Source organism: Poecilia reticulata, linkage group LG10 (genome assembly GCF_000633615.1).
Source record: "Poecilia reticulata strain Guanapo linkage group LG10, Guppy_female_1.0+MT, whole genome shotgun sequence".
NCBI classification, from domain to species: domain Eukaryota; kingdom Metazoa; phylum Chordata; class Actinopteri; order Cyprinodontiformes; family Poeciliidae; genus Poecilia; species Poecilia reticulata.
In genome coordinates this window covers 15,397,812-15,412,683 of record NC_024340.1, presented here as the reverse complement: position 1 = coordinate 15,412,683, position 14,872 = coordinate 15,397,812, and the positions used below count along the sequence as shown (strand labels likewise).

Below are 14,872 nucleotides of genomic sequence, written 5' to 3'. Positions count from 1 at the left end.
TATATATATATATATATATATATATATGTTCAGATACCTTTAAGCATTCTGAATTTTCATCTATAAAATTTTTTATGTGTTGTTAAAGGTAGGACAGGTAGAATTTATTCACTAATATGGAAAATGTGGATTGATATATAAATAATAACCAATGGATTCAAAGAGCTCAGATGAACAGTAGAGTGCATGTTCACACCAAGTTTATTAGAGACTTTATGAAAAGTACACCGTGATTTTATAAAAGTAAAACGTGTATATGAATATATTTATATAGAGCACTGGAAGAAGCTGAAAGTAGGGCAAACTTAGTAAGACTTCAACAATATTTTTGATGAAGCTAAATATTTAAAAATGTATGCTTTTGTCACTTATGTATGAAACTTTTGGACCAGCATTCTTACACATAAACAAAGTGTGTCTGGAAAAGAGATTAGGGATTAGAATATGCAGGTATATAAACCTTGATCCTTTAATAAAAGAGACTCTGTAATCATAGCTGGACCTTCACCTTCCAAAGGTTGATGAAATAGAATCCTGAATGGATACTAGCATATTTAGCAACTCAACTCCACTGTGAACTTCACTGCTACAGACACAGAACAAAGATGCAAATATTATTTCATTTGAAGTTGAGCTGGTATTTTCTATATTTTGATTAGTTGCACACAAGTACTTTTAATGGTGGAGAAAATATTTAAAGGTGGAAAAAATGGTCAGGATTGAGAAACGGGTTTAATGGATTAATGAATTATTAGAAATCACTAATAGAGTGTAATTACATTGCTCCTTAGTTTTAAAGTGTAAAATCTAAAGTGACCAGCTCCCAGAGGTGCTATTAACTCTTTCCAGCAGGCAGTGTTTCTTTTCTTGTGGTGGGTTGTAGCCCAAGCATAAAGTAAACTTTTTGATTTTTTTTCCCATTGGCTTGTTATTGACAAAGTAAAATATCAGATATGCAGGTTCTTCAGTGATTCCCTTTACAGTAGATGCTACAATCATCTTGATTTCTTTGCTGCTGGAATGTAATTGAGAGAAATTCATCTAATTGGATGAATAATCTTGTCTCACTTTGGGTTCATGTTTTCCACACCTGCTTAAGGCATGTGACTATTTACTTTTGTATCATAGTGTAGCTGCAAACAGTGTAATTAGTAATCATTGCATACATATTTGCAGCAACATATAAGCATGCGACTGCTCCAAAGAAAAAAAGGAAAAAAAACTGTAGTGAAACTATAAACAAGTTAGCTCAAAATAAGATAAGCTCACCAGGAAGGTCCCCTCGGCCCAGCGCAGGTGGAGGGAGACACAAGAACTTTAACTAAAATGACTTCACTGTTGGACAATGTCGGAGACCCTATACTAGAGGTGGGCAGCTCCAGGCATCGAGGGCTGGTGTCCTGCTACTTTAACATGTGTCTACTTCACCACACCTGGATCAAATAATGAGGTCATTAGCAGGACTCTGGAGAACTTGACTGCACTTAAGAGGTGATTCAGCTATTGGATTGAAGTGTGTTGGACCAGGGACACATCTAAGAGTTGCAGGACACCGGCTGGGATTTCCCACCTCTGCCCTATGCAGAGAGTTCCTTCAGTGCAGACTGCTGCATCTTAAGTGCACAAAGGAGCATCAGCGCAGATCCTTCCTCTCATCACTGCTTTCAGCAAACTCAATAAGTGTTTACATACCTGCTGTTATTTGGAAATTGCTGTTTTTTGCAATTTTTTTCACTTCTTGTAAAACGTTGGTTTTTGTTTGTCTTGCACAAAGATAAATGCAAATCTTTAAGCAACTCTTTAAGTAGCTCTACTGAGTTGCATGTCTTCTAATCCAAGTATTTTTACTATGATTGTTTTATGTTGTAAATTTACCCTTATCATACAGTCTCCTATTCTTATTTTTATATTCTTTACCTTTGTGTGAATACACATGTTTCCACTTATCTTTAGTTTGTTCTTTGTACACCTGAATTTTCCCACTGTGGGAGAATAAATAATATTTCTATTCTATTCTATTCTATTCTATTCTATTCTATTCTATTCTATTCTATTCTATTCTATTCTATTCTATTCTATTCTATTCAAAAGGACACTTTACTGCTTACGATTTAAAGTAGTTACAGCTATCTTAATGTAATGTTTAAACCCCCTCCATACTTTAGTAACATCAGAAGTCAGAGAATGCATCTGCTGAAAAAGCTAAAGGTGGAATAGCAAACAATATATGAAAGGAATTAATCACCAAATACCTGCAACATACTTCATACAAGAAGAAGAATATTTAGAGTTTGTGTTATTAAGAATGACTCCTCTGTCTTTGATTTCAGATAGATTTCAAGATGCTCATTCCTCTCTGCAGATGAAAACGGGCATGTCAGGGTGTGAGGAAGTGGTTTTCCACAAGTTCTGATATTTATCAACCTTATTTATTAAATTCAAACATCAAAACAAGGTAGAATCTTTGATTGCTGGACTCAAGGTATAAGCTTTGATGCTGGCTTTCTTTAACTCTCCAAAGACCAATGGTGAGAGCAGCAGAGATCAACATCACAACAATCTGACTTAATTACAGTCAGTGCTATATCTAAAAATCCCAATGAGGCATACAAAGGCCTAGATTTCATTACTCGTTCTTCCCTTTACCTTTTCTGTGTTTGGCAAAAAACTAAAAAGGAACAAAGCAGGAACCCTACTGATTGAGAACCAGCAGAACAGTGAAACAACAGGACACAACTGATCGCTCATGCATGGCTGGGATAAGGATAAAAGTAGAAAGAGCACAGAGAAGAAAGCACACAACAAAAGGAACAGAGAACTGACAAACTTTTTTTTCTTCGTTTTCTTTTGTGGTGAAAAGGATGAAATGAAAGGTCTGGTCATACGAAAAGATAGAGAGAGAACGATTACAAAACAGAGGCGGTCCTTTTCAGCCGCTGTACGCCCCCACTTGCTCTGTTTTAACCAGCTACATGAAAGATAAGACTCAACTCTCTGGTGACCAACATGACACAAACTCACCACCAATGAATTGTTTATGAAGATATTAGCATTCATTCATTCTTTCAGTTATTATTTGTTTAAAGGCAGGCCCACAGTGTGCCAGCCAATTTTAATGTGAATTTGTAAGAGCACAGAAATGGAACACTGTGATTCCCTTTGACCAACTGGCTTGTGAAAGTTGTTCATTACACACCAACTAACAAGACAGCAGCCTTTTCAGCCCCTGCCTCCGCTAAGTGGAGATCATCCAACAATACTCTCAGTGCCTCCCCTGCCTTTGGACTCGGTTCAAATTGTGTTCTATTCCTTATTTATCTCCCTCAACAAAAAAGGAGGGGAAGGCAAGTGATTAGAATTCCTGTCTTTGACTTCTCCCCATTTAAGGGGGCATTTGTGAATGTGGGGAGGTGATGGCTACGCCTCCATTTCGGCCGGCTCGTTTTAAGTGGCGCACCACTAGTCTTCTCCTGCTTTGGACCCAGGGTGAGAGGGGGAAATGGTTAACTTGTTGAGGGGTGAATGAGGTCACAGGGTGGGTATAAAATGAAGCACGACATCTTTCAGATGCTGAGGTGACAAAAGTGAAGACCTAACTCAGCTAAATAACTTTTAAGCATTTGGGCTGCAACAGGTGTTGCACATGGTGTGAATAAAATTTCCAGAAATCTTTTAAAAGACTAAAATCATTTGAAAACTGAGTTGCTTTAAGTATTTTCAAAGTAATGGCGCAGACATCACACAAAAACTTACTCACCTATTAAAACTGATAAAAAATGTGAACATTGCATAAATATTGTAATTCTGAGTCATTCACACAAATGACTGAAATAGACATTATAAATAAAATATGCATTTTGCTGACGGATGTCTAGGAAAATCCTTAGAAAGATCTCCAAGAATGCAAAACAGTCACATTTTTATGATCCAAATAAATTAAAATAATGTCCACAAAATGCAAATTTACATGCACTTGTAGATGGCTTAGATTATCTTGTTAATACAAGCACATTTCTGTATTCATGTGCATTCCTTTCTTTTTAGATTAAGTGTATTCTATAAAATTCAGTCAGTTGAAAGTCTAGTAATATTTATTTTTCTTTTTGAACATTTTTTGGAATGTATTGATGCATCTTTAACCTTATTTATGAAGAGATTGAATAACAGTGCTTCAGCAACAAATAAGTCTTTTTCTTTAATGCTCTGTGATAGATGAGTAGAATAAGCAAACTGTAAAACAAGGTTAACCCGTTTGATAGAAAGCCTGAATATTACTGTATATTGTTATAGAATACAGGCTGAAATGGACTGAAGGTAAACTGATCTAAATCTGTGTCTGGCACTTTCTTGGAATTAAATAATGTAATTTGAACATAATCTAGACTGAATTGTGTTTTCTATGACTGCATATGAATTCCAGCTGTTTGTCTTGTAAAGTACATTGAGAAGCAAAGTCTAGAACTCTCCAAATACTTTTAGCTGTGATCAGTAATTGTCTTGACTGATCACAGTTCTGTAAATCTTGCTGTACCTCTACAGTACAGCAAGATTTATCCAGCTACAATTACACATGCGCACAAATTGCACTGACATGCAGACTGGTAGGCAATTTGGGGTTCAGTGTGTTACATAGAACACACTAACTACATGTAGTTGCCAAAGAAGCTGGATTCATATCTGTGATTTTTTTCAAGTGAAAGGGAATTGCAAGTTGACAACAGTCCCCACTAAGCCAGAGTCACCTCCAAAATAACCATTGTTTTGGTATGTTTTGTGAAAGAAAAAAAAAACATTTTGAATTTCTTTCATTACAAATTGTCACATTTGTCTTTTGGAAACTGTAAAAGGGGCAACAACATCACCAATATTTTTAGAGAGACTTCATATTTTTGTATTTATTGAGTGATGCGCAATTAAACTGTCACATCTTACAGAGAAATTCCACCTTTTCTTTCATTTCTGCAGAGGGCTGTCTGATAACAGAGGACACACATTTGAAGAAACAACAACCATCAGAGCGGACGTGCACCAACTCTCAACACTCAGTCAACAACAGCACAGACGGTGCATGTTATTCATATGGTTGCTTTAAGTGTTTCTTTCTCTTTGAGGAAGTTCCACCTATTATCCTGAAATATAAATCACACATGTCATTAAGGTGTCTTTTTTTTCTGAAAACAATAGTGTCTGTTCTCGAATGCAGAAGACAGTGGGAGGCTTTCTGTGCCACCCCCGACTCTCTTGCATCTTGTCGATGGCTCCACTAATCGCCATGACTGACTGACCTTTAGGCCGGTCCCCTTCTGGGATTTACACCTTTCACTGGCTCGACCTTTGCCATCCAACCCTCCTACAGACACTCTCGTCACGTGAGCTCAGCATCAGCGCTGGACAAGACCTGCTGCTGGCCAATGTGTAGGCTGCTGCTGCCTCAGCAAGTCAAAACCTCTCTAGGTGGTATGATTCAGCCGGTGCTTCATTAACCCACCCCCCAACCTCAACCAGCTCATCTACCCCCCACCTGCATCAAGAAAGTTTCCCCTATGGCCTGGAGCAAGGTAGACCTGCTTAAAGCTCAGCCTAATGACGTGTGCCATGGTGCAGGAGACCAAATGCCACCACCACATATGGGGATGATTACAGGAAGTGGTGCAGAATTGTAGGGGGACCTCAAGATTTTGAGGGGTGGGTGTTGGGGACTCAATTGTGGCACTGCGGCTGTGAATTCCCAGAGGCCTTTGTGTGGGGAAACTCAGCAAAAGCTTCATCCTGCCCAGGTCACGCAAATTTAGGAAAAAATGCTCAGCTTCTGGGGGTAGCGTTCTCTTTGTTCCTTAATTAAACACCCATGATGCATTGCCTTTGCAGATTTAATAAAAAACAAACAAAATACTAGGCAGTGGTTTCCCTTAAATGGCAAACAAATAGATGCACTCAAAGTCAAGTCAACTGTCTTGTTCTGCTAAAGTCAAAAAAACTTTCTTGTTCTTTAAAACAGTGGCTAAAGTTAATTAAGCTTTTCCTGTTTGTAGAGAAGTTGTTCTTCTCTGAGTCTGCATGTGCACTGGAGCATGAAAGAAGAAAGAAAGAAACAATTTGCTGTACACTTTTTGTAGATACTTTGTTTTTCTCTACTGATCTTCTCTGTGAATCCCATCCAAACCAGAGGCTTTTCTTTAGCAGTCCGTCTGGTCCAGAAGCACTGATTTTACTCTCACTAAGAGTGAAATCAGCACAAGGACTTTTATACTTCATCACCTTACTGTGACATCATAAAAAGTGTATTAAACCTTTTCAGTTTTTGTGTGTGTGTGTGTGTGTGTTTTAAATAATTATTTATTTGTAGTTGTAAATTTTTTTTCATGTAAAATTTGTTAGATCTAAGTTGTGAAAATTAACATAATATTAACCCGTATGTAAGAATTCCAGCTGGAACAGTTGGATCCTTTCTTACTAACCCAGACCTCAAAATCCAATATGGCTGCCAGTCATGCAAAACTCTCAAAGCAACATTTTTCAATCAGAATAAGAATAGTTTATTGATCACCAGGGGGAAATATTCTTCTACATTGATGGTAAAAGCATTATTATTATTATTATTATTATTATTATTATTATTATTATTATTATTATTATTATTATTATTTTTCTGCTACATGTACTCCTGTGTTTGACCAGTGTGTTGTGGAGTGGGTGGGAGACATTACCCAAAATTGCTTGCAGCTTTGACAGCTCCTCTGTCGACACTCCCATCAGAGAGTCAAACTCCACATCACTGGCCTTACAGATTAGCTTTTCGAGGTTTGCAAAAAGGAAACAAGTCATAACTTACCCATGTTAAATATTTTCAGGACAGGAAGGACAGATTTCTTATACTAGTTGTCTCTGGCTGGTTTAGTTTAAGTCTTCTGATGTTGCCAAAGTTATATAATAGCTGTACTGAATTCTGGTTTGAACCAGTTAGTGGCCTGATTGATAACCTTTTTGAGTTTGTTTTATATTATCACACTGCAATGTTACAGTGCGCCCCTCGTATTCATGGGGATTCGGAACCACAGCCGCCTGTGAATAGTTCAATCTGGAAATACTTAAGACCCCCTTTAAAACACCTAAAACTGCCTATTTTAACAGTCTAAACATCAAATATACCTTAGTATGCATTAATAAGCACAGTGGGAACCATCTTAGCACTACCGTAGAAGGTAGTCTTTATTTCCTCTCTTGGGGGTAGAGCCAATAAGCATCAAGGGAAATAATGTTCTCAAACTGGTTGTTTTGCAAGTGCCAGTCAGTAGCATGTCAAGTAGGATGATATATTCCAGATTCCTGAATTGCATTTTCATAGCTATAGTATGAAAATGCTATGAAGAAATCCACAAATAATTTGGAATTGTATTCCAGAGATAAATCTGCAAGTACTGAATTGCAAATAGGTAGAGTCCGCTGCATACTAAAGAACTGCAAGGACAGTATGTTGTACAATAGGTATATAAAATCACTAACACACTCAACCTTACAGTTCTGTAATTATTAGTCTATAAACCCTTTGGTACCAACTTTTATTCTTAATCCCATTGCTTTTTGGTTCTACTAATACTGAGGTGCAAAAAGCTGCTGTCAAACCAAGTGACAGCAGCTTTCAACATGCTGAGAGTGAGGAGGGGATGTTCACAGCCTACAGGCAGGATCCCAAGGCTTGGTGGATTCTGTTTGGAAAGCATCGAGCTTAATTTGTTTGTACAAACTGGAAGAGCCAAAACATCCCCGTGTAACTCCTGTGTTTCAGACAAGGTCAGAACTGCAGGTCTAATTACCTTAGCTTTAACCTGATGAAGAAGGACGTCAGCTTTGAAGTTCACACATTTTGCATCTTGAAACTAAAACATGGTATGAAGTCATTCCCACAACCTGATTCAGAGGTAAATGATAGAAGTCATCATCACTTGTTCCTGATTCCAAGCCTGCATACGTTTTTTTTTATGTTCTCTCGATTGAACAATACATCCTTTTGTAGATTATTGTTAATTTGTTTGTGCTTATCTTGTGAATAACTGATTCCAAAATGTTTTCTGAGCAACACTAAAGTACTCCAAATACCTTGCTCCACAGTTTGAGACCATTTTATTAGAAGCCCATCCCTCTGCTTTGTAGCCAAACTTAATATCTTCCTTCCAGTTTCAGATTGCAAAGGTCAAAAGATAATATTTATGGCTTGTTTGACTGTGCCTAATGAACTTCCCAACGTCTCAATGAAGCAAGTTAGTTGCCTCCTTCTCAATGAAGTGGTCTTTTCCCCCCTCTGCTCTCACAGACAAACAAAAACAAAACAACAAAGAGAGGCGGTGCATGAAGGAGCTCACATGCTGTCCATTGAGTCTCCAGTCCATCAAGACCATTCAACAGGCTGCATAAAACAGGCATGCTGCTTAAATACCTGACAGTAAGAAAAGAGACAAAAACAAAGAGAAAGAGGGGGGGACAATAGGCAAAATAAATAAGACAGCCCCTGTGACTGATGTATATAGATGGTGCCGAAGAGTCACTGACAATTCAAGAAATGTGGCTGTGGTCACAAAAGACGGCTGGAAAATACTGAAGGAGCTTGCTGGGCACATTTTTCAGTCCTTTCCCACTTGGACCCCCTTTTGAGTCTTTGTCCCGGTCCATGAGAGAAGTCAATCACAGCCCTTGGTTGCAGATTCTTTCTTTTGCTTTTCTTTCATGGGGTCACTCCTACACTGTATTTGCATAACTAATTGAAGACAGAATTTCAGCAAAACAACACATTATTTTTCTTTTTCTTTTTTTAAAAAGAGTTACCACGCAGGGTCTTTCTTGTCATACCTCAATAAAGACGTTACTATCATTTTTGTCCAAAAGTACGGCGACATCAAAAGACGAGTGGAAAGGAAAGATAAATACTGGGCAATCATTAAAATCCATATTTATGCAGCCCAATTTTCTGTGTGAGGCAGTTCAATGTGTTGGTTAGTTGGCTCCATTTGATCTGTGCAGCAAAAGGAGATGTCTGAACCTCCGGGGCTTGTGATCCCAGGCTAATGCATGGGCAAAAACAGTCAATTATATTGTAAATTATGGGGAGAGGGGCGTTAAAAATGTTTGATAGGCACAGCTTTTTAGAGGTTATAGAACTCTCTGGAACACACACACACGCACACACACACACACACACACACACAGAGACAAAAAAAAAAAAGGTAGAATAAACAGGTTGGATCAGTGAGCATTTGGAGACTAAGAATTCTCAGCGCTGACATTTACTATAGCAAGGTAATCACACAGTTTGAGCACCGCTGCAGCTCTACACAAGCAGACAAACAACCTTAAAATACCTCACCCTCCTCACAAACACAACAACAGTGACACAGGAGTTTTTTTTAGAGACTTTACAGAGCAAAGTTTACATCAATGTCTCTACAGTTTGATGGTTGTCTTCGGCTCCTTTTCTGTCACAGGGAATACGCCTAACAGTGAGATATTGTTTAGCTCCTTTTATTTCCCAATTCCAGGCAAGTAAACCCTCTGCAGCACAGACTCCCTCCGTCTTTAATAAAGCCCCGAAAGATTTCAAGCTTCTCCACTCAAAAGACTCTCTCCTCTCTAAAAGTAACAGAAACAGAGTTAACTCTTTTTTTTTGGATGGGAAATGTTTGCATGTTAGATCTAAGGACTGAGTCCATAATTCTCCCAAAGTGTTAGCTTTAAATCAGACTGTATGTGCCCTGGGGTTGTGCTGAGAGCATTTATGTGCTAAGGTGCTCAAACCACGTCTGCATCCTAATGTGTGTTTGGAGCCCAGACACAGTTTGGAGGTTATAAACCTTAAGTGTCTTATTATACAATACCTTGCAAAAATATTCACAAACTTACATTTTGACACCTTACCACCACATAGATCAATGGACTTTATTGAGATTTTTGGTATTGGACCAAGACAAAGTTGTGCATAATTGTGACATGGAAGGAAAATTATATAGGCGAATTATAAGTATGCATTTAATAATATATATACCTGTAATGCATGCCAAGCAGCCCCTATGAGAAAATACATTGTGAAACCACATCTTGCTGCAGTTACAGCCACTAACAGTGTATGCCTGAATTTCATTTTTTGCCCATTTTCCTTTGTAAAGTTTGTAAAGTAGTTCAAACTGGGCTGACTCTGTTTACTGTAATTTTCCAGTCTTGCCACAAGTCCTCAATCTGGACTTTAACTGGACCAATTCTAACACCTGGATATGCATTGATTCAGACTATTCCTCTGTAGCTTTAGCTGTTTGAATATACATTAACTCTTTTACAAGCTTTAAAATGTTTTATTTGATGAGTATTTAGCTCCAACCACTAACCTCTAAACTCTCATAAACATTCTGGTCTGCTGAAATATTGATGCTGCCACCACCATGCTTCTTTATATTTATGCATATTAATAGTAAAGCATATACGGCTGGACTTTATTAATTATGTGACTTGTGATGGCACTTGGTTGTACTGGATTTCATTTAGGACGATCAAAGTTAAGGGTACTGAAAATACATGGAACACTTTTCAGAGTTTTATTTTATTGGAAACAATTTTCAAAACTAAATAAAAAAAAATCCTGCCAGTTAACAATTAAAAACTAAAAACTACTTTATATTGGTTTATCACAAAAAAATCCCTCCAAATACATAACAAATGTGAGTTATGACTACAAAACTATAAAAAAGTTCTAGGAAATGAATTCTTTTGAAAACCAATGTTAGTCTACAGACACAACCCAAATGTCTAACCACCATCATTGCATTATAATTACTGCAAAAATTATCCAGGGTAGAATAACTCCACATATTAAAGCTTCGCTGAGCTACGTTTGATTCGTTCATTTGGGTGCGCCTCATAGAAATAATCTGAAATTGAAATTTGCTACAGTGACCAGTGGGCAAAAACTAAATAATGGTTAATTCTCTGCTTGAGGTGGCATATAGATGAGTAATCATCTGTCATAATCTTTGCAGTGTTTTCCAGTAATGGAATAGATATTATGTTATTTCTTGCATGATGAGACGTGGTCGGCTCTTCCTTTGATCTTGTGCACTCACCAGGAAGAGGCAGATTAAAAGGTTTGTGGATTCAAAATAAACCTTGAATTGGTTTTTGGGGAAGCGCTAAAGTAAGAGAAAAAAAAGGAATTAGTTTTATGCAGAACACTCTGGGCATATGTGCACATGATATTGACAACTGTATCACACTCATACAACCTGGTAAACATGCCTGATGCCTTCATTTGAAATGCTTTTCCAGGGAAACTGGTGCAGATTTCTGAAGAAATCACGTGTTACCTGAAAACCCATACTTCTAGTTTATGCTTTTACATGTGCATAGAGATCACAGTCCATAAAATAATAAGCATGTCTTTTGGTCATATTGCTGTGTGGTCAGGGGGAAGATGAGGGCTCCTTTTAGTGTAAGCTAAAATCAGGAGAAGGGGTGGGGGGTATTTGAAGTGTGCACAGAGAACTGGGTGTGATTGGTTAAATCTAGGGCTTCACAGAGGAGTTGCCTCTGGTACACGAAGAGGAGGAGAAGAGATATAATATTTTTCCTGTGGCATTTCTCCCCATACACGGAAAAAAAAAGATGGGCACTGGCGCTAGGCTGGAACGTGATCATAGGCCAGCATAAGACCAGAGAGCTCCCCATTAAGGTTTTGGGTTATAAACAGCATCTGTTTCAAATGGGGCTAAGACTACAGGAGCACTGATTCCCATTTCCCGCTGCCTGTTCCACAGATCTGGCACAAAGCATGAAGCCTCTCTTCTTCTCTCCCAAGCGCTTCCGCCGTCTCATCTCATTGCTTCTCTATTCTCCCCCTTCTTTAGAGTTTTATATGCCTCCTGCTCATTATGGCTCTTTTCTTTTAAAAGAAAAGGATTTATTTAGCGCATAAAGAGAAAGAAATGATGCTCAACACAGCGTAGGCACGCATTCTGGTTTGGGGGTTTTTGTGCCTTAATTTATCAACCATTGAACTGACAATGTAAACCATAAAATTACAAGGATTCTAAATCTTTTATTATCTCTTGAAGCACAACATAATGAAACCTGGGTATTCCACAGGGAAAATGAATGGCCTGTAGCCCATTGAGAAAAATAGTAGCCATTGTATTTTTTTTTTTATTATTATTTCAGGTTATCATTTTTATTTTAAGGTAACTATTACTGTTATTGCCTCATACTGACTCTGACAGCTGGGGTCAGTTGTAAAGCTCCTCTGTGAGGCAGGATGTTGCCCTCTGCTGGACAAGTTTTATAAACGCTTCCCCCATCTCAAATTTCCCTTCGGTCTAACAAACTGGTGATTTGGTCTCTAATACAGACATCTCAGGTTTTAATATATTCTTTTTTATATTTTTTTTATTCAAGATTATGCTGAAATTATCATTTATAAACACGCTATTGTGACATTTAAATTGAAATGCAGCCACAGTATATTTGTAACAAGTGTTTTGCATTCATCCTGGGACATTATCACGCTCGCTCGAGACAGGCTTAAGTGTCTTCTGTTGAGAGTAAACAGGAAGTGAGTTATATTTACACCAAGTCCTCACTAATCCTTTCTCTGAGGACTAATATCATTGGGGACAAGCATGAAACTGTTTTTGGCATGTTGCCACTTCAAATAACTACTTCAGCCTGCTTTGTCTTGTTTTAACACCAACGGACATCTGGGTCTGCGAGCTGAAAATATCTGACAAAATACAATATTTAGACTTAATTTGCCACCAAAAAGGAGCGGTTTTGCTGAAATTTGGTGCATGGATGCTGGTGAGACGTAATGTAGTTGATTTCAAACTGAAAGGGTGGTGAGAGGGAGGAGACAGGTCTTTGTTCCATGCTTGTGGAGCATGTGTGCAGAGCTCTAAGCCGCACCTATCGAGCACTGCGTGGCAGGAATGACGCCCCTGGAGTGAGAGAAGGAGAAAACAGGCAGAGAAATAAAGAGCTTCCAGAAAGAATAAAAAAATCACTTCTTTGTCTGTTCAGAAATGACATGACACAAAGTTTCTGCTTTGTTCCCCGCTTTTTACTATGTGACAGCTGAGCTGCAAGGGAAATTTGTATGGGGGGAGAACGTATGTGTCGTCAGCCGCTCTTTTTCTGTTTTTCTGTCACTCGTGTCAAAATGAGCTTTTGCGAAACACATTTTTACCCCTTCACTTTTCTTCGAATCAACCAAAAGACTTGGGGGAAATAAAAGGACTCCAAATTTCATTTAAAGGACTTTCTGACAGGTCTACATCACGCTAATGGATTAGCCATGATGCTTGGCACAAAAGGTTGAGTGAGGACTAGCTTACACTGTCATAGGACACACTGTCTGGACAGAGATAGGCCAACAGATGGTCACCTGGATTAATGGAGTCAATTAATTCATCTCATTATGTAATTAAGGATGGACCCTGGTGAGCAGAGAGCGCCGGGCTGGCCTTCCTAAGATGTTAAGCATCTTATTTTTTCTTACAGGAAAGCTAACTGGAAAATCTTAATATACATTTTTACAAAAGTTATTTTCTGTTCTTCTAAAAAATAAATATCCACATGCTTCCAGGTGTTTAAAAAAGTTTACTAGTTCTTCAAACAATCCCTTCTTTTTGTCATTAAAAAAAAATCTTTCTTTGGAAATGTTAACTTCCTTTAGAGCATTATTGAATGTCCTACAATTTTCCGAGTAGGTCAAACTCCACTTTTTGCAAGATCGGTTTTGTCCACAAGAGGGAGCGTTGGTGCAGCTCTTCTGACGTGGGCTCCCACACAGAGAAGATCTAAGGTGAAAGGAGTGTTTCGAGGGCACAGCTGATGAAATGTCGGATCACAGTGTGGAAAGGATGACATGAAAGTGTAGACATCTAACTATTCACTGCCTGTCTTCCTTCCCCGAGATCTGTGAACACTTCCACTGCATCTGGATTCAGACAGAATTAAATAGTCGTCATTGTGGGGCTTCCTGTGTCATTGCAGTTGCCTCTCTAAGTGTGTGCTTGTTTCCATTTGAATTACTTTGTAAGTTCTGTATTTACTCATCTGGTGAGGCTTTATGAAGAATTTCCTCCCTGAGACAGTAAATGAGTGATGTAAGACGGTTTCCTGTCAGAATCATTGCAGCCAGTCTGAAGCTGTCAATAGTTTTCTCATGTTTCAATTATAAATAACCATCTCTTTTGTTGTGATGAAAGTTCCCTCGCAACATGTGTTAAGAAATGCAGATAAGTTATAAATTATTAGCAGACAAACAATTCACGGTGGTATTATATGAAGTGTACAAATAAGAAAATGAAATATTTTATTTGTGAAAAGAAAACCCCAGAGGATTTAAACTCTAATACACATTTGTCTGCAATGCCAACCCAAAATTGAGTTATTCACTCAACATAATTTTATTTTGAGACACACTGACTGCTTAGCATTACAAATATTATACACTTTGGAGGGCTATGGAGATGTGGGTAAAGTTTTGTACATTATTCACAAGGAACCTTTGGAAGAACGCCTAAAACTCGTTGATTTATTTGCAAACTATTGAGCTTTAAACGTGACCCCAGCTCAGGTTTTATAATATGACTCCCTTAAAGTCATTTATAAATTATGATGGTGTTACTTACTATGTATCTAATTGTTGCATTTACAAATATTTGGGTAACTACTCCAGCAGGGAGAATTAAGAAGTCGCAGCATCCTTTACTCTAACACCCCTAAATAAAATCCAGCCCAACCAATTGCCTTCAGAAGATGCATATTATGTAAATGGAGTCCAACGTTGTGTCATTTGATTTAATTCACATTATAAGTACAGAGACCCTGTGAAGCTCTC

At 38.1% G+C, this 14,872-nt stretch overlaps 1 long non-coding RNA gene across 2 annotated transcripts in view; it reads left to right on the top strand.

Annotated features, from left to right (window-relative positions):
• LOC103471610 (uncharacterized) overlaps window positions 1–6,264 on the top strand; it is a 31,790-nt gene extending 25,526 nt beyond the window's left edge. For both annotated transcript variants that reach the window (XR_001776994.1, XR_534681.2), the window contains exon 3: window positions 4,966–6,264. This is a non-coding gene — a long non-coding RNA (uncharacterized LOC103471610). The remainder of the gene's footprint in view (window positions 1–4,965) is intronic.
• Window positions 6,265–14,872: the final 8,608 nt, after the last annotated feature.